Source organism: Mercenaria mercenaria, chromosome 1, assembly GCF_021730395.1.
Source record: "Mercenaria mercenaria strain notata chromosome 1, MADL_Memer_1, whole genome shotgun sequence".
In the NCBI taxonomy this organism is placed as follows: domain Eukaryota; kingdom Metazoa; phylum Mollusca; class Bivalvia; order Venerida; family Veneridae; genus Mercenaria; species Mercenaria mercenaria.
In genome coordinates, this window is record NC_069361.1 from 33240599 (window position 1) to 33260880 (window position 20282).

The 20282-nt window shown below is 36.0% G+C and overlaps 1 long non-coding RNA gene across 3 annotated transcripts; it reads left to right on the plus strand.

Annotated features, from left to right (window-relative positions):
- The first annotated feature begins 3116 nt into the window (after positions 1-3116).
- LOC123542073 (uncharacterized) lies at positions 3117-12741 on the plus strand. 3 transcript variants are annotated; one of them, XR_006684657.2, is made up of 3 exons: positions 3117-3215; positions 7698-7868; positions 12173-12741. It is a non-coding gene; the product is annotated as an uncharacterized LOC123542073 (long non-coding RNA). The 3 variants fall into 3 exon arrangements; XR_006684656.2 differs by lacking the exon at positions 3117-3215 and adding an exon at positions 3328-3348; XR_006684658.2 differs by lacking the exon at positions 3117-3215 and adding an exon at positions 4358-4378.
- Positions 12742-20282: the final 7541 nt, after the last annotated feature.

Sequence of the window (20282 nt, forward strand, 5' to 3'; positions counted from 1 at the left end):
GGAAACAATTTAATGAACCTAACTGCTTAAAAACAACTATAAAGAGTAGCGACTTCGATTGACCGTAGACTGTACATGACATAAAACTGTTTAGAAAGGAGGATATGAAAGCAAGAAATTCTTTTTAGATAAATAAGAAATTATTTATCTGATGTATAATGCCTCAACCCTCTTGTAGGCAGTGTGTGTGTGTGTTTGTGTTTGTGTGTGGTAAAAGTTCATGTTCAGCCAAAAGCAACTATAGACCAGTTAGCTTATTGCCGGTTATGATTATGTCAAAAATCTATGAACGGGCCATATATGAGCAGCTATCTAATTATTTGAATGATATTTTAACCCATGTTAAGTGCTTTTAGGCTGTAACACAACTCTTCTTAAAATTACTGAAGACTGGAAATTGTTGTTTTAGATAAAAACATGTATGTAGCTGCCATACTTATGGACCTCTCAAGGCTTTTGACTGTTTACCACATGACCTGCTTTTGTTAAAACTGAAACACTGTAATCTGTCAAAAGATGCTTTGTCACTTGTTAAAAGTTTAATATTTGTCAAACAGACAACAGTGTGTTAAAATAGGAAATATGTTCAGTGGCTTCAAGGAACTAGTCAAAGGGTACCCGATATGAAGGCTCCATTTTGGGCCCCGTTTTCTTTAATTTATTCATAAATGATATTTTTGTATTTATTTACAAGAGTGATTCAAGGGCCATAATCCAAGAGTGCCTGGGGCAAGTTGACTGGTTGTCGAACTTAGTCGAGATATTATGCCCACAATCACTGTCAGCAAGTTTGGTGGAGATCGGATGAAAACTGTTCAACTTAGAGAGTGGACAAGGCTAAATTCGCAGATTTCGAGTAATTCAATGGCCATAATCCAAGAGTGACTAAGGCGATTTGGCTGGTTTTCGAGCTTGCAACAAACATTGTCAGCAGGTTTGGTGAAGATCAGATGAAAACTGTTCGACTTATAGAGCAAACATACTTTTGGACGCTGACCGCCTGCCGCACGTCCCCATGGGTTTTAACATAATGCACCCCGCTCTTTCAGAGATGGGCATATAAAAAGGGAAACCTCTATAATTACACTGGTGATAACACAATATTTTATACCAGCAGTTCTAAAGAAGATTTGGTAAAAACCCTTGAAGAAGGAAATTTAGTTCTTATTGCCTGGTTCAACAAAAACCACATGAAAGCCAACCCCGAGAAGTTTCAAGCAATTGCCTTAGGAAGCAAAACAAGTAGCCTGAACATTATGTTTTAGCTGCAGGACATTGAGGTGAAGTGCGAGGATGAAGTAAAAAACTTACGGGTTACCTTTGACTTTCTGCTCAGCTTCAATAGCCAAGTATCAAATATCTGCAGAAAGGCATCCGGGCAGTACAATGTTATAAATCGACTTGGAAAATATCTCAACAGATTATGACGTTTAACTGTATATCACTCTTTTGTCATGTCAAACTTTAATTATTGTGTCCTTACTTGGAATGTTAATAATTTAACAAACCAGAGAAAATTCAGTAACGTGCTCTAAGATTTATTTATGACGATTCTACAAAGTGAAGATCTTTTGAAACTGTCCGGATTACCAACATTAAAAATTAGAAGAATGAGAAAAATAGCATTAGAAACTTACAAAATATTACATTGTGAAGGACCTAGCTACTTGCATGATCTTGTTCATTACAAAAATTGCTCTTAAAGTTTTAGGTACCAGAATACAGTTGAAATTCCTCATCCAAGAACTGAGAGGTATGGTAAGCAAACATTTAGATATGGAACTCTCTTCTGAACGAATATCGACAAGCATCTTGTTTCAATCAGTTTAAAACTTATATACCCAGTTGGAATGGTGAAAACTGCTCATCACATAATTTACATATCTATTTATAGAGTCTAAACGAGTTCCTTAACTCCAAGTGATGTTTAAAGCATAATGTTGTGTTCCAATGTACCAGTGTTTATCCTTTGTTTGCTATTCTTGATTTCACTATCCTAATTGGTATTGCTTTTACCCTAGTTGCTATTGTATTACCTTTGCTGAATTTTCATTTGCTTTTGATTTTTTTCTGCCAGCTTAGTTCAACACCTTTGTTGCAATGTGCTAAGTACTTTCTAACCTTATACTTACTCAGCACTCTCATGGGTGTCATAGTTATTTCATGTGCTCTTTATATGCCTTAACCATAGTTACAGCTGCTTGACTGTCTTTTGTGCCAATGCTAGTAATCATGCCTTTTATATTGTAACATATTATATTTCATATCGTATGTATAGGTATCAAATGTCTTTTAGTCGGTTTTAAAAACTCATAAGAGCTTATGTTATATTGTTGATGTACAATCGACTTTAAACTAAGTTGGAATTATCTTTTTACATCTGTAATAGCAGGTTTCAAAATGACAAACTCTCCGCAGCGATTACATCCCCTTAGGGAGGTTTAATATGTATAGTCATTCCAGCTGCCATCACGAGATGTTTAACCAGATCCGGTTATTTTTTCTAAAAATTGCATTGTTCGCATCTAGATGGTAATATTCGCGCACATAATTGTTAAAATAACAAATTGAAGTGATTTTTATTAAAAATATCTATTGGATGATTGACAAATGAAACAGACTGCCAGGATTTGTTTCTTTGGCGTCTATGCTATTTTGCAGTGTTCTGTGACTTTCACATCGCCACTTTGTATCTTGCGAATGCAGCTGTTATAATAAATGCAAGGGAAGGTAACCGTTGTGAGGAGCTTCAATTGTCAAAATGAGTGAAAATTATATTTTTTATTTTAAGTAAGTTAGCTTTATCTAAAGTGGCAAACGATCAAATTAGATACGATGATGAGTTTTTTTTTCCTTTTGTTTTTCTGTCTACCTTTCACTTGAAAGAAGATTCTGTCATCGGTTTAATTAACATATGTTGACTGTGGGGAGGACTGTTCTACTGGTCCTGTCCGAATACTGTTTCCCATATTTGTTGACATAAAAATGTGCAATAAAATATGATTAAACTAAATAGCAATCGGACAATTGCTGAAACATTAATATCGCAACATTAACATTTCAGTTGGAAAAAATGGAAAAAAAATACTCGATAGGGGAGTTAAACAGTAATCGGCGGTAGACAGGGTATCTTTTGTAGTTAATTTTCGTTGAGGAATTAATATTGGTGTGCAGTAACCAGTCAGAATGCACATGTAAACTTCCGGTTGACATTGGTAAGTAACTGGAGGTTATGCGAAGTTCTTAGTGTGGTCATCGGTTACATAAGCTTAAACATATTGACGAAAGCATTTCTTTTGTCTTTTATCATTTATAACTTATTTTAATTTTGGTCTGCAATATTTACAGGTAGGAGTTCGTCTGTGTGAAACGGCTCGCCGGTCGTTGACGAATTTCACCTGTTCACTGGCAACAGTTCAGTTGGAATTGACCGAACATGAAATGTTAAAAGATCATTTTGATATTAAACATAGATATGGCTTTAATATAGAAATAAATATTTCATGTGATGCTAGTCTAATACCAACATCCTTCACTTTGAAATTATTTGGCTTGACAAAAAAAATCACAAGAACGTTACTGGTACTGATGATAAACCCGGACAGATGATAAAGTCGAACACCCTGGAAATATTCGATTGCAATCGGTTATTTATAAAATTGAACACACCATCTAATAGTTTCCACTTACAACACCAACTGGTGTAAACAAAAACAAAATTGGTAAATATTCTGTATAAATAAATGACTTACATAACTTTGTATAAAAATTATTTATCCAAAATTACTGGGGAAGAGGGTCTTTTTTTGCGCATGCTCACTGTCGAAACATGAAGGCCTGACATTTGTTAACTTTTCATTCCTTGATCAGGAATGACTGTTGCAGCTTTTTGGGGAAAGTTTCAATATAATAATACCAAGAAAATTTTGTAAATGACAAAGGGTTCGAATTTATCATCAGTCAACGTTCATAAAGTCCCCTTTTTATATACCCCTTTCAGGCCCTCACTTCGTGTGAGTTTGCTTACTAAATATAAATTTGAATTATGTAAAGTTTTCAGCAAAGGTTAAGCTTTATTTTGATACCGACCACTGATTTCAATTTGCAGAAATAAAAAAGTTACAGGTAAAAAACCTCATTTTCTGTTCGGGTTTATCATCAGTACCAGTACATGCTCCATGTGGGGCTCACAGGGCGTTAAGATCACCGTACGGGCTCCGTAGACTTTCTTGGAGATTCAAGGTGGTATTAAACAGGAATATATTTTGAGTTCTACCAAGTACGGTCGAGACTGGTACAGAATGGAACCACATTTAAAATAGGAATTTTCCAGATGTCGCCGAACTGATTCATTCTTGTCGCATGGACACCGTATGAGGTACGACTGGGCTCCATGCAAGATCTGCACCTTTTGTCTGCGATGTCTGTATGGATATCCCATGATTGCATCCTCTAAAGATTGTAAGGGGCCTGTAGGTACTTTGAGCAGATGCTATGATTGTACAGAGACCGTAAGGATTCTAAAATTGGTGGACTCGTACGAGTTTTAAAAAACGTAGGGACAATGTCCTGGGACCAGTTTTTTTTTATCCCCTGCCACAAGTGGTAATGGGTTATAGGAATGGTCTCCATCCTTCCGTCCGTAACACTTCCGTGTCCGCTCAATATCTCCTAAACCCCATGAAGGATTTTCATGAAACTTGTGTCAAATGATCACCTCATCAAGACGATGTGCAGAACTCATGAGTCAGCCTTGTCGGCTCAAGGTCAAGGTCACAACTCTAGGTCAAAGGTTTGAGCCTTCCATTTTGTGTCCGCTCTTTATCTCCTATACCCCTTGAAGGAATTTTATAAAACTTGGGTCAAATGATCACCTCATCAAGAACTCATGAGTCAGCCATGTCAACTCAAGGTCAAGGTCAAAGGTTTGAGCTCTGTATGTCCTAAGCCCATTGAAGGATTTTTATGAAACTTTGGTCAAATGATCACCTCATCAAGACATTGTGCAGAATTCATGAGTCAGCCATGTCAGTTCAAGGTCAAGGTCACAGCTAAAGGTCAAATTTTACCCTTTCACTATCCATAACAGTGGCAGGGGATTTAGCTGTCTTTCAGACTGTCTTGTACACATAAAGACAAGTTCAAGTAATTCTAATCAATTTTAATTGAATACGAATAATAAAAAATTGCATTAGGCCAAAATAAAAAAAAATATGTGTGGTTCAGGGAACCCGACCGACCCTAATTTTACCCGCCGACCCTAACAATTTTTTTTCTGATTTTTGGGTACGAAACACATGATACCAAAGTCATAGAAATTGACTGATATCTTCACTCCCGCATCCATTCTCGCATAACAGAGGTCTACCATGGTTCCCTGGGTGAACTTGAGATTTTGACAAACCTCCGATGGAGGAGAATGTCCCGCATCTTGATTTGTGAATTTCCGATGAAAAGTCGCCGCCATCATGAAAATTGAAAACATACAATAACATCGGTACCGATAATTAAGTGATAAAGTTATAAAAAAACTTATCAAGTTTTCAATGAATCAATTATAAATGCAAAACCCTAGTTATTTATTCATAAAAAATTCGTCAGAATGATTTTATAAGGCCGAAATTTAAGTTGAAAGTGCCTGACTGCAAGAGTCACTAGAACGCCGAAATTTCGAGTTGAAATTTACACCAAATACATTCGTTCAAATTACATATGAATTTGTTTATTTTGAATTTTGCGATTATATTTATCGAACATTGAATTGAGATAATAAAAAGGAAAAGAATGAAGTTTAAATTACCAAAATACCGAGTTACATTGGAAAAACAATGGACAGGCATCTGTTATACTCTAGTAACTCAGAATTCGGACAACATCTTTTCAGATACGAACATTTAAGCATACTTTCTCTGATATGTTTGGGATTTTTCTAGTATTTAATTTACATTTTGTAATTACAAAATGTAAATGGTGAAATGTTATGCAATTATCGCCTTGTGTAGCACAATGGAATATCCTGGTGACTTCTGTCAGCAGATAAAACTTAGATGATAAATGTAATTGTTCTGGAGGTATTACTGTACTCTCCTCGTCAAATGTAAAGAATGGTATTGTTGTTGAACTCTTACGGAATGCAGGGAAAATTGCTGGGAAAAAATGTTGAAAAAGATTGTTTCAGCTTCTTCCAGACTTACAGTCATTGAAACATTCAACTCTATTTTATTTATCAATGTCTTAGGAAGCACTACGCGGGTTGAGTAGCCTGGGAAACCCGACAGTCTTTTACTTTCTCTAACCCCCCATGCATGGCTATAATGTATCAGTGTTGAACGTTTGTTATCACTATAAATGATGATGATGAAGTGCAACATATTTTATTTGTGTAAGATGACTTTCTCTTCCAATTATTATATTTTTCAAATTTTGCTTAATTCTGATTGTTTTCAAAAATCTGTTTTAGGACATTCTTATTCATTATTTATTGTTGTATTTAATTCAGTAAAGTAAGCATAGGAGAAAGGATTTTTTAAGTTAAGCAAGTTAAGTAGCACACATGATAATGAGATAATTTAAAAAAAAAAAACCTACCTACCCCTCTAATTTTTTGGTTCCCTGAACCACACATATTTTTTTGGCCTTAGCATTCTGGTTTATCTTGTTAACCATATTTTTAATTATTATTTAAATTTCTTCATGACAAAAAGTTTAAAACAAAAGTAGGAAACAAAATAAATGCCTACCTTAGCCTACCTACCCTAATTTTTTCATCGGGTATCCTGATATACAGGTTTTTTTTAAATTTTGTGCTGCACCAATTGGTCTACCCCCTCATTTTACAAAAATGGCATTCGTTACATGGGTTTACATATATGCTTTCAGTTTTAAATTACTGCTAAATTGTACACAATAAAAGGCTCAGTTTGAAGTTGTTACAATAAATGTAAACAATAAAAGGTGCAAGTGCGAGACTACACCTGTAATAGATTCTACTGAAAACATCGCTGTAATCGCTTTAATCAAAAGATTGATACATCAATCCGTTAGTATATCATGCACCAATCGTGCAATAAACTAGACCTGAAAACAGAGGTAATAGGTCACTGAAAAGTCACAAGCTACATGTAGCTTTATAGCTAAATCAGGCTGTATAGAGCGAAAAATAGCTGTGGAACCAGTATAGTTGTACAATATATGTCAATATCAAATATAAAATGGTCATTTTCTGAATCCAAATGGTTTGAGACAAAAGACAATCACAAATAATTGAGATTTATAAAATCTCAATATCTATTATGTTTTGTTGATAAATCATTACTAAATTAGTAATTAGTACGGTAGATACAATTCTAACAAGTGACAGAATTATGTAACATTAACTGTGGTGACTTTTCATCAGGTGCCAAAATCATAAGCACATTTGCATCAGTTCTTGCAAATCAAATCACTTGGATTTCCCCTTTTGAGAATTTATCACACTTAATGTTCCCCTTCAAAAAGCTACAGGTTATTTTGAAAAATACAAAAGCATCACTGCCGCCAGTTCATTATTACTGGGTTGCTTGTTTTGAAAAACTAGAGATCATCTCAGAATCAATATAACCTTGTAGTCAGTTCAAAGTACACATCTTTTATTTATTTCGGCAGGTATATTGCTGTTAATTAGGAAGTATATGTATAATCTTCCTTGTTTATTACAGATTTGATGGCAGGTGTGTTGCAGTCAGTTAGAAAGTACATACCCTCTATTCTGTTTGTCACAGTCCTTGTAACTAGTATACGCTGGGACATAAACAAACGTAAAGAATCTTTAGCAAAGCTTGAGCAAGAACTAGAGGAAAAGAAACGACAGCACAACATAAGTAATTAAGGTAGGCTGAAAAATGAAATGAACAGGGGTGCTTTTTAATTTAACCATAGTCTGCTGGCGGCAAGAGATTTTGCCTTTGCAATCAGTGTAGAGCAACATGATCATGGTATGCACGATTAGCTATTCAGTCAGTAAATGTACAGTGAACACCCTTGGGAATAATAAATTTATGGTATTGCCCAAATTGAATTATGGACCAGTCCATTTTAGAAATTCAGCAGGTTGAAGGTTAATTTAAGATGCATGTATTACAGTATTCAATTTATAGAACAAATGATTAAAAGAACTTTTTTGCTTGACATAATATGTAACAAAGTATATGTAACAATACAAAGAGAGGGGATGATTTCTGTATATGTACATTTGTGCTTACATAATGTATTTAAAGATTTTATAAGTGCCTGCTGAAATTCTCTGATGAATCAGTTGTGTGGCTCACAGCATGTAATTGTACATGTAGTTTTGAATGGCAAAATTAGGCTTCACATAAAAGTGATTGAACACGCATACATGTCTAAATCTTATTAAAATAGCTGTATTCTGAATCTTGAAACCACATGCTTAGAAATCTTACATGCATGCAGTGATCAAAACCTATGTATGCATACCCTTACCAGTAGGAAATCTACCTCCTGATTTTCAGACATGACTGTGTGTAAGTTGAAAAGGCCTGCTGGTATTTTAGAATGCTTATAATAGCAATGTTCATTTTCAGTGCAATGAGGGGAAATCCATCTGCTATCAGAAAACTAATTGTTTTAATTAAACATTACACTGCTAAATTTATATAATGAAATTTCACATGACTTTGTATCAGTTTAGACAGTACCGTTCACTGTTAAAAGGGGTGCTTACCAAAAAAAAAAAAATACTGACTGAATGGCGATCAGTGCAGATCATGATCTGACTGCATGGATGTGCAGACTTATCATATCTACATTGGTTGCAAAGGCAGATTCAGTCATGTTTAGCATGATAAGGGTTAAATTTGATTTAAAATAAACTGAAAAAAGTAGAAATACTGTCAGCAGCATTAACACTTAGCCTAACGTTTTGAGAAAAAAATCAAACAACACCAAATCATAGAAAGAAAGAGTTGTTTCACATGAAAATTGAACAGCATGTAAAACATGTGTATTACTCTACGAAACTAGTGTCAGTATACTGATATAAACATTGAAATCTGAAAAAGGGCTGTCTAAAGGGGCACCACTTCTGGACAGTTAAATGCCTTTAAAGACTCACTATTTTCGAAAAACTGTTACATAATTATGTTCGTTTTCATGCATTTGCAGTAGCGTACAAGTGTTGAAATTTCACAAAACTAAGTGAAACACAGTTTTTAGCAATTGTTTATTTTTATTTCTTTGCAAATGGCATTCATTTTCAAGGGGGGACAACTTTTTCAGAATATTTTAAGTATCAGTCATATGGGACAGTATGGCAGAACATGTAATGGTCAGGTAAAATATTGGTAAAGATGTTGTTCTGAACAACATAAATGAACTTCATTTATCAAATATTATTATGTTTTGATGATATACTCCTAAACCTTAAATTGTCATGAATCATGTTTTTTGGTAAGGAAGTGTTTCATATACTATAGATTTTTATCCTCGATGGAAGTCGAAGGGATTTAGTTTTGGCGTTGTCCGCCCGTCTGTCTGTCTGTCCGGAGCCATATCTAGGAAGTGGTTGGGAATATTTTTATAAAACTTCATATACATGTTCACCACTATGAGTTTATGCGGCCTGTCAAGTTTCAGTCAGATTGCCCAAGTAACACCAGAGTTATGGCCCTTAGAAGTTTCTACTGTTAACTATAAAGGGTACTATAAATATGGCAATTTCTGCATCATAACTTTTGATATATTTCACCTAGAACTATGAAACTTAAACAGAGTTTAGATAACCATAATATGGTTGTGCACACACAATTTTGTTTGGATTTATTTTGTAACTTCAGAGTTATTGCCCTTCAATTGTATAAAAATCAATTGTACATAACAGACTTACTATTTGGTAGAATTTCATTAAATTTCTTTCATTCTTTTCCATGAACATTTATTGTAAACATGTGAAGTTGTGTACCCACACCTGGTCACCCCCTTACCTTGGTCACATCCCCCCTCCGCCCCCCACCCCACTCCCTCCCAAAAAAAAAAAATTCTTATTTTAGATTTTTTCAAACAAATTTTTTATACATGTCCACCACTATAAGGTTATGAGGCCCCTCAAGTTTCAGTCAAAGTGCCCAAGAAACACCAGAGTTATGGCCCTTAGAAGTTTCTAGTGTTAACTAATAGGGTAATATAAATATGGCAATTTCTGCATCATAACTTTTGATATATTTGGCCTTGAACTATGAAACTTAAACAGAATTTCGAGCACCATAATGTGGTTGTGCACACACAGTTCTGTTAGGATTTCTTTTGTAACTTCAGAGTTATTGCCCTTTAATTGTATAGAAATCCACATATTTGTACATAACAAACTTACATTATGTAGAGTTTTATTAAATTTCTTTCATTCTTTTCCATGAACATTTATTATAAACATGTGAAGTGGTGCACACACACCTGGCCACCCCCTTGCCTTGGTCACACCCTCTCCCCCCTCCCACAAAAAAAAAGAAAAAGAAATAATAATAAAAAAATTCATTCCTTGTCTTAGATTTTTTTCAAACCTTCCTTGAATATTTATCAACATGCAAGTTGTACCATTCCCCCACCTCGCTCCTCCACCCAGTCATGCCCACCACCAATCATGCATCCTCTGCGCGCCCCCCCCCCCCCCCCCCCCCCCCCCCCCCCCCACACCTTTTTCATCTTTAATTTTCCATCAATATATATAATCAACATGTGAAGTTTTGTTTCCTCACCTGTTCCCCCCACCCCCACCCCCTCTCTATAAAAATATATACATATATTATATTTCCATTCCATTCATTTTTTTTTAGATGTTCAGACCTTTATCATGTTAATTTGTAACTGCACCAACCTTGGCCCAGCCATGTTCAAGAAATCTTCTTTGATTGTGTTCTCTTAAGGACATCATTCTGTTCTTTTAAGTTTAAATGTACATGTTAAACAGCAACACTTGGTGCCAAACCACTCAAAGACAATATTTCGTTCAAGTTAAACTTCAAGCTCACATTTCAATTAACTTCATTTAATTTCAAAAGCTATATCGGTCAATTCATCGAATTTGCTTGTCTATTTTTGACATGACTATATGAAGTTACTCAGGTATGTGTAGAGACTCTGGAGCTATCCTACTCACCATTGCTGTAGCATCCACATCCCCATCTGTGTCTGGAACTAGATTAAAGATTTGATGCACCTTTCCTGCATTTATGTTATTTCTTGATAGATTTTCTTCAAATGTTAAACAGTTGTTCTGCATTATCATCAACATCATAAATCACCAGGACTATTGCTCCAATGTTACATTAATAATTACCAGGCTTTATAAAAACGTAAAGTAAATCATCTGACACAAGGCGTATAAGTTAGCACCAGTTTTGCATTAATCATGTTCTGTTCTCTTGAGGGTTTAATGCCTTTCACTTTGTATGGGTTTTATTCAAACTTAAACACATTTGAGCCGTGCCATGAGAAAACCAACATAGTGGGTTTGCGACCAGCATGGATCCAGACCAGCCTGCGCATCCGCGCAGTCTGGTCAGGCTCCATGCTGTTCACTTTTAAAGCCTATTGGAATTAGAGAAACTGTTAGCGAACAGCATGGATCCTGACCAGACTGCGTGGATGCGCAGGCTGGTCTGGATCCATGCTGGTCGCATACCAACTATGTTGGTTTTCCCATGGCACGGCTCATTTGTCTCATATCATCACCCATAACATATATGACGCTATGTCCTTTATCTTGGCAGAAATACTCCATGAATTTGACCAAATTTTATTCCTAAATTTGTAGTGTTATTAAAACATGATAAAATGACGTTTCAAAGCATTTTCCACATCTAGTTAATGATTACAAGTTTTATCACTTCACTGGTTATTCAGGAAACTGATTATTGATATGAGCCGTGCCATGAGAAAACCAACATAGTGGGTTTGCGACCAGCATGGATCCAGAACCAGACTGAGCAGATGCACAGTCTGGTCTGGATCCATGCTTTTCGCTGTCAATACCTATTCGAATTAGAGAAACTGTTATCGAACAGCATGGATCCTGACCAGACTGTGCGGATGCGCAGGCTGGTCTGGATTTATGCAGGTCGCAAAGCCACTATGTTTGGTTTTATCATGGCGCGGCTCATATCCCTGATTTTGTTTACAGATGAGGACGGGACTAAGACTAATGTTTGCTAGGCGGTTTTGGCAAGACTGGCTAGCTATCATTATTTGTGTACCAGTTGGAGGAACAGTCGCTAAAGCTGTTCAGCTGGAGTGGGATAAAGAAGCTTACGCTATGAGGGGACGTAGTAATATGTTCAAAGAAGATTATAGAAAATTGAAAGAATTAGATCCACAAAGAGAACTTTGGAAATAGTGTGTATAAAACTGTCACTCATTGTTTATTTCACGCATGTTATGTAACTGAATAAAAAAAATATTAATAAAAAACATGAAGTTTCTGTGCATGGACATTTAGAAAGAAAATATACAGTAACTGTCATAGGAATTGCTCTTGAGTTGATATTTGTCTAGACACTTAACATTTTACTTACTTTTAGATTGTTTTTGATGTGTTAAGATAAATATAGCTTGAATTCTACATGGATGGTACATTTATTTTGTCAGGTAGTTTCCATTTCAAATTGTACTCTGCAAATTCATATTGATCTTTCCTGTCTTGTCTTCTGTCATGGAAGTTTGTGTTTGAAACAAAATAAAAAAAAAATGATGTGAATGTGTTGAGATTATTACTGTGAAATGTTATTGCTTTTTGACCAAAATAGAGGAAGTCGGTTTGATAAATCGGATTTGATGGCATAACATAATTTATCTGGAAAACATAGAATAAAGCTTGGATTTGTCATAGATAAATGAAAATCATTGTATGAATTATTTGCAACCTGTGAGTGACTTTATTACAATGGCACTGTTGCTATATTTCTAAAGTCTGAATATGATATTAAAACATACGACACGTTAAATAAAATTAATAATGTCTTGAAATTAGCATGAAATGTCTGGTTATTGAGGTCAGTTACCTCAAAAATAAGCACACAGACCTATACATTTTATTTCATCAAATTATAGGCCATGTCTCTTTTGGGCCTCCGTGGTCGAGCGGTTAAGGTCGCTGACTTCAAATCATTTGCCCTTCATCGATGTGGGTTCTAGCCTCACTTGGAGCGTTGAATTCTTCATGTGAGGAAACCATCGAGCTGGCTTATGGAAAGGTCGGTGGTTCTACCCAGGTGCCCACTTGTGATGAAATAATGCAGGGAGGGGCACCCGGGGTCTTCCTCCACCATCAAAGTTGGAAAGTCGCCATAATACCTATTATTGTGTCCGTGTGACGTTAAACCCAACAAAAAAAAAGATGTCTTTATTTACATCTGTGAGAAGGTTCATCAAAACCAACATTGTAGAAAAATCTTTTCACAAAAATATTATGGAAGTTATGATTTTCCCGTAGACCCCATTATGAAATATTGTGTGAGGTCCATATTTTTCAAATCAGTCTAGCAAAAAAATCAAGCACACAACCCTGTCTTTTTTATTAGCCCACCTGAACAATGCTCAGATGAGTTTTTGTGCATTTTACACTGGATATTCATAAAATTTGGTCAGAATGATAAACTTGATGAAATCTAGGTCACGTGTCATCTAGGGTCAAAAAACTATGTCACTAGTTCAAATCAAACTAAAACCCTGTGTATACGATAGAGGCTGTATTTTTCAACTGATCTTCATGAATTTTTTTTCAGAATGATACTTGATGAAATCTAGATAAAGTTAGAAAATCAGTCATCGGGGGTCAAAAACTAGGTCACTAGGTCAAATCAAGGAAAAACCTTATGTATGCGGTAGGGGCTGCATTTTACACTGGATATTCATAAAATTTAGTCAGAATGGTTGCCTTGATAAAGTCTAGGTCAAGTTCGAATATGGGTAATCTGGGGTCAAGAACTAGGTCACTAGGTCAAATCAAAGAAAAACCTTGTGTATGCGATAGAGGCTGTATTTTTTCATTTGATCTTCATGAAATTTATACAGAATGATAGCCTTGATGAAATCTAGGTAAAGTTTGAATATGGGTCAAAACCTAGGTCATTAGGTCAAATCAAAGAAAATACTTTACACTCAAGATGTTTGCTCCAATTTTAATGAAAATTGGTCAGAATATTTGTTTCCATGAAATCACTAGGTCAAACATGTTTACACTGTTATGGTATGTTTCTCAGGTGAGCAACCTAGGGCCATCTTGGCCCTCTTGTTTGCTGACTTTTCTGTGTATATTCTGAAGTACTGAAAAATTAAGAATTTAATCAAATTCTACATTGTAGAAAAATAATCAATGCAAATGTGCCAAACTCCCTTACAAAATTACAATTTTACACATATCTAGTTTGTCATTGTCAGTCTGTCTGACGTTTGGTAGACCATTTGTAGTTTCCAATCTATATTTAGAGAATGCTTGATTTACAATGCTTAGACTTCATAGGATGATTGCCTGTGATTATCACTGTTGTTTATGGAGTCAGTAGATCAAAAGTCAGTCAGTGTCATAGCAACATTTAGACTGAAAACAGTTTCTGCTCAGTGAGTAAATAGAGCATTGGCTGTGAATTTGAAAATGGTTTTCTGTCAATTTCTTATGAATATTTGGGCATACATTCTCCAAACTTTATGATGATTTGCTAGTGGTCAGCAAATGGCTCCTATTGTTTTTGGAGATCATTTAAGTCAAAGGTCAAGGTTAAATTGACCTCAAGATTGACATGAATTTATGATAACTAATTTAAAGAATATTTCTGGCCTAAATCATTAAACTTAATAGGATGGTTGTCTGTGGTCAGCAGATAGTTTAGGAAATCAGAAGGTCAAAGGTCACAGTGACCTCAACAGTGTTTAATTATTAGTCTTGGCTGTCAGCCTTCTTAAGATTATTGCCTGTAGTCCATAGATGACCTCTGTTAGGTCATTTGGCCAAAGTCAAGATAACAGCATACAAAATTATGCAATCACTTGCTTCTGGCAAGCTGTCATGGGAAGCAATTAACTGTTTTACAAGCAGCTCTTGTTTAATTCTTGTAAAATGATTCTAACTCATCTCATAGTTTTCACAATGGCGGTTCGGCGTATGTGCATGCGTCCGAGTTCGTCTGGGTTGTAACTTATCCATGGATCAAGGGATTCTTAAATAACTTGGCACATGTTTGCCTCAATGACATGGTGTGTTGCGTGCAAGAACCATATAAAGGTCAAGGTCATACTTCAAGGTCAAAGGTCAAAACTGTGCTGTTTTGATTGTCTGGGCTGTAACTCAGCCACCCATTTAGAGACTTTTAAATACTATGGCAGCTCTTGTTGTCACTCACTGCCCATGTGACCATCTCAGACATTTCCACCAAATCTGAACTCCACAGAAACAAACTTCATAGGAATCCACTTTAAAAGCATTCTTTTAATAGTATCATAAATGTTAATCATTTTGTCCACTGGCAGGCTGGTAGGCTTTAAACTAGTTTGAACTGTCCTGTTCAAAATGTGTTCCTCTCAGCTACACATGTATTGCAAGTAAAACTAGAGTTGTCGCAGGAGTGCCGATTATACCCCCACAATATGGCCTTGTCTCAGAACTAAGCCAATGTAAAAGCCAAACTTGCTTGACCTTTGACCTACTGACCTTAAAATCAATAGGGGTCATCTGCTGGTTATGACCAACCTCCCTATGAAGTTTCATGATCCTAGGCCTAAGTGTTCTGAAGTTATTGTCCAGAAACGGTTCAAATGTTCTGTGTCACTCTGACCTTTGTCCTACTGACCTCAAAATCATTAGGAGTCATCTACTGGTCATGACGAAATTCCCTATCAATTTTCCTGATCCTAGGCCAAAGCATTCTCAATTTATCATCTGGATCCGTTTAACTGTTTCATGTCATTGTGACCTTGACCTACTAACCTCAAAGTCAAAATTGACCTGTATTTCATGATGTTACACATGTGTACCAAAATTTATGATCCTAGGCCCAAGGATTCTCAAGTTAACATCCGGAAACCATTTTCCTGTTCAAGGTCACTGTGACATTGACCTACTGTCCTCAAAGTTGAACTTGACCCGTATTTTCTGATGTTACACCTATGTACCAAAAATTATCTAAAGTCAAGCCTTTCATGAGTTATTGTCCGGAAACCATGAAAACCAACAGACCGACAAGCTCACTCCTTTATACCCCCGAAACTTCATTTGTGGGGGTATAATAACAAATCATCATTCAAGATCTCACATTTTCATAGTATTGTGTACCAAGATTGTTCATAGTTCATCATTGATTATCAAAAACATACAAGTGGAAAATTGAAAAATTTCTTTGGCAGACTCTAACTACTAGGAGTGTTTTTATGTTTCTGAAAAAACATGGCCTTAGCCTGAATAGTCACTTTTATGTTGGAATCTTGTCAGAAACTGCTTGCCCGATTTTAAAACGGTTACACTCTTGACCTTTTACAACCATGTTCAATTGTTGAGATTGTAAACATTTCCTAACTGCTGTTCTGATTTTAAAAATAATTTCACACTAAATGTTCCTTGTGTAGCCTTTTAGCAATAGGGACAATCCATTTAACCCTTAGCCTGCTGCAGGCGAATTTAACAGCCTTTGCAAACAGCTTGGAACCAGATCAGACGCCGATTAAATCGGCGTCTGATCAGGTTCCAAGCTGTTTGCTACTCTGACAATATTTCTTCCAATTTTGGAGCAAACTGAATGAACTTTACTATTTTAGCAGATGACATTTCCAGCAGACGACAATTTATCTAGCATGCTAAGGGTTAATTATACAGATTCATGGAAAAATATGGCAGCAAGTTATAGTCAAGTCCCTTCCCTTTATGTATATAGTTACACAGGCATTAGCATATGTAGAAGCTGCAGAATTCATCACAAAAAGGTGGATAAATATGGCTGTACTTCCACTGTCACTAGTAAGTTGGTAATTTAGTTCACCTTTTAAGGGCCATCAGAGATAAAAATAGAAACACCTCTTTAATGGCTTCTTCTTATGAACTGCTTAATGGATATTCATCAAACTAAAGTCTCCAGCATCATTTCAATGTCCCCTCACATTTGTTTAAATTTTAAAACTAAAATGGAATGTTAGGCCCCTTTTAGAGGCAGCTGGAGTTAACAAGAGAGCCATGATGGCCCTATATAGCTTCCCTGATTTCAATTGCTTACTTGAACAAAATTTCTTTGCTAAAGCTCCGAAAACAAAAAACTAGGTGAGAAGTTCATGGTATAGATTATTCAATATAACTAGTAAAATCTGTTAACAGGAGTGCCAGAATCTCACAATATATGCCTGTCACAGCAAATTAGCAAATAGTTCCTGTATTTGCAAATGGAATTTTAATTTTGTGGTTGTTTAGTAATTATTGCAATTCTTTTGTCCACACAAAAATCCTTACAGGGTAGAGATAGGTCAAAATACTCCTAAAAATTGGATGTAACATGCATGTTGTACTTCAGAAAAGTGGTCTTGATTTTTCCCTATGACTAGAAATGAAAAAGTTACAATATAAGCTATATATAGTAACAACAAAGGGAAGTAAGTCTAAATAGGGGCCTGCGCATGACACTCCGTCTCATGATGGTGTACAATTGTGCCAAGTTATATCAAAATCCCTCCATGCACGAAGAAATGTTCCGGACAAAGTCATTCTTGTATCTGACCTTTGGCCTCTAAGTATGACCTTGACCTTAGACGTGGTTCTTGCGCATAACACCCCGTCACATGGTGGTGAACATTTGTGCCAAGTTATATCAAAATCCCTCCATGCATGAAGAAGAAATGCTCAGGACAAATTTTCATTCTTGTATCCTTTGACCTCTAAGTGCAACCTTGACCTTAGACCTAGGGACCTGGCTCTTGGGCATGACACTCCGTCTCATGATTATGAACAACTGTGCAAAGTAACATCAAAATCCCTCCATGCATGAAGTTATGCTCCGGACAATGTCATTCTTGAATTTGACCTTTGACCTCTTAAGTGTGACCTTGACCTTAGACCTAGGGACCTGGTTCTTGCGCATGACACTCCATCTCATGATCGCGAACAATTGTGCAAAGTAACATCAAAATCCCTCCATGCATGAAGAAGATATGCTCTGGACAAATTCATTCTTGAATTTGACCTTTGACCTATAAGTGTGACCTTGACCTTAGACTTAGGGACCTGGTTCCTGCGCATGACACTCCGTCTCATCATGGTGAACAATTTTGCCAAGTTTGATCAAAATCCCTCCACGCATGAAGAAGATGTGCTTGGACAAAGTCTGTCCGCCCGCCCGCCAGGGGCATTCCCATAATACATCCCGTTTTTCAAACGGGCATATAAGAATTATACAGAAGTCCAAATCTCTTTGTTGTACTTTCAAAAATAAAGTAGGTCAGTAGGTCAGGGTTAAGAATTATTAAAGATGAGTGTTGAAATCTGTATCAAAAGCTATATAGGTGGTCCAAGTTTCTACGCTGTACCTTCTAAACCAAGACATTAGGTCAGTAGGTTACAATTAAGACTATTATGGATGAGTATTGAAATCTGTATCAAAAATTACACAAGATGTCCAAATTTCTGTTATGTTACTTCGAAAACGAGAAAGGTCAGTAGATCATGATTAAGACTATTCAAGACAAGTATTGTAATCTGTATCAAACATTATACATATGGTCCAAATCTCTGCTTAAGTTTCAAAAACAAGAAAGTAGGTCAGGTCTAAGAACATAAATTGGAGTATTGAAATATTTATCAAAAGTTATAAACGTGGTCATAGACTAGTGGTTATAAACTAGGTCATTAGGTCAAATCGAAGAAAATACTTGTTTATACTCAAGATTTTTGCTCCAATTTTAATGATTTTAATTGGTCAGAATATTTATTTCCATGAAATCACTAGGTCAAACATGTTTACACTGTTATGGTGTGTTTTTCAGGTGAGCGACCTAGGGCCATCTTGGCCCTCTTGTTTTATTTTTTTCTGCATAACGTTATGAAATTCTCATCAAGTAAAATAATTTGAATCGAGAAATATACTATAAATAACAAAGTGCGACTGCAATTTTAATCCTGTTTTAAGCAAATAATTTAAAATTTATACACGATGTACAAGTAGATCGGTAAAGCTACACTGAGTGATATAGATTATATCTCACTGATAAAACACCGTATTTCATCAATTAGCATAAAATAAATATTGACCCCAGGGTCATGATTTCAACATTCTTGGTAGAGAACCACTAGAGCATGCAACATACTAAATATCTAAGCTCCTGGTCTTATGGTTTAAGAGAAGAATTTTTGAAAAAAAATTCCCTATACAAGTCTTTTTAACCCATATGTCTCTAGGGTGGGGCCAGTTTTAACAAAAGTGGAATAATTTGAACAATCTTGATATTAAAAGGACTGCTATATGATGCTTCATACCAAATACCAAAGCCCTAGGCCATGTGTTTATTTACAAGAAGATTTTCAAAGGTGGTACAAGTTGTGTGCAAGTTTGATTAAAACCCAACCATAAATGAAACCACTTCTGTGCAGACAAGACTAAAATAGCCAATTTCTGGCCTTTCAGGGACCCTAACTCTGGAACCCATTGTGGAATATGGCTGGTTTAAAAATGACACAGAGATCTTATGGTGATATCAGTTGTGTGCAAGTTTGGTTTAAATCCAATCATAAATGAAACTGCTATTGTGCAGACAAGTCCAAACTAGAAAAAAGCGCATGTCTCCCCCAATGCTAAGCCCTATAGGCAAGAAGTCAATAGGGGTCAGGAGCGAAAGTCAAAGAGACACTGATGGTTGGCTGCAATTGGGATCATTTACTTGGCATGTCCAGTCATCCCGCTAAGTTTCAACACTCTTGGCCTAGTGGTTCTCAAGTCACCGTTCAGGCTCCTGTGACCTTTGATCAAGTGGCCTCAAAATAAATAAGGGTCATCTACTCTACATGTCCAATCATCCTATTAAGTTTCAACATTCTAGGTCAAGTGGTTCTCAAGTTATTTTCCAGAAATGATTTTACATGACCAGGCCCCTGTGACCTTGACCTTTAATAGACTGATCCAAAAATCAATATGGGTCATCTACTCTGCATGTTCAATCATCCTATGAAGTTTCAACATTCTGGGTCAAGTGGTTCCAAGTTATTGATCAGAAATTGTTTTCCATGTTCAGGCTCCTGTGACCTTGACCTTTAACAGAGTGACCCCAAA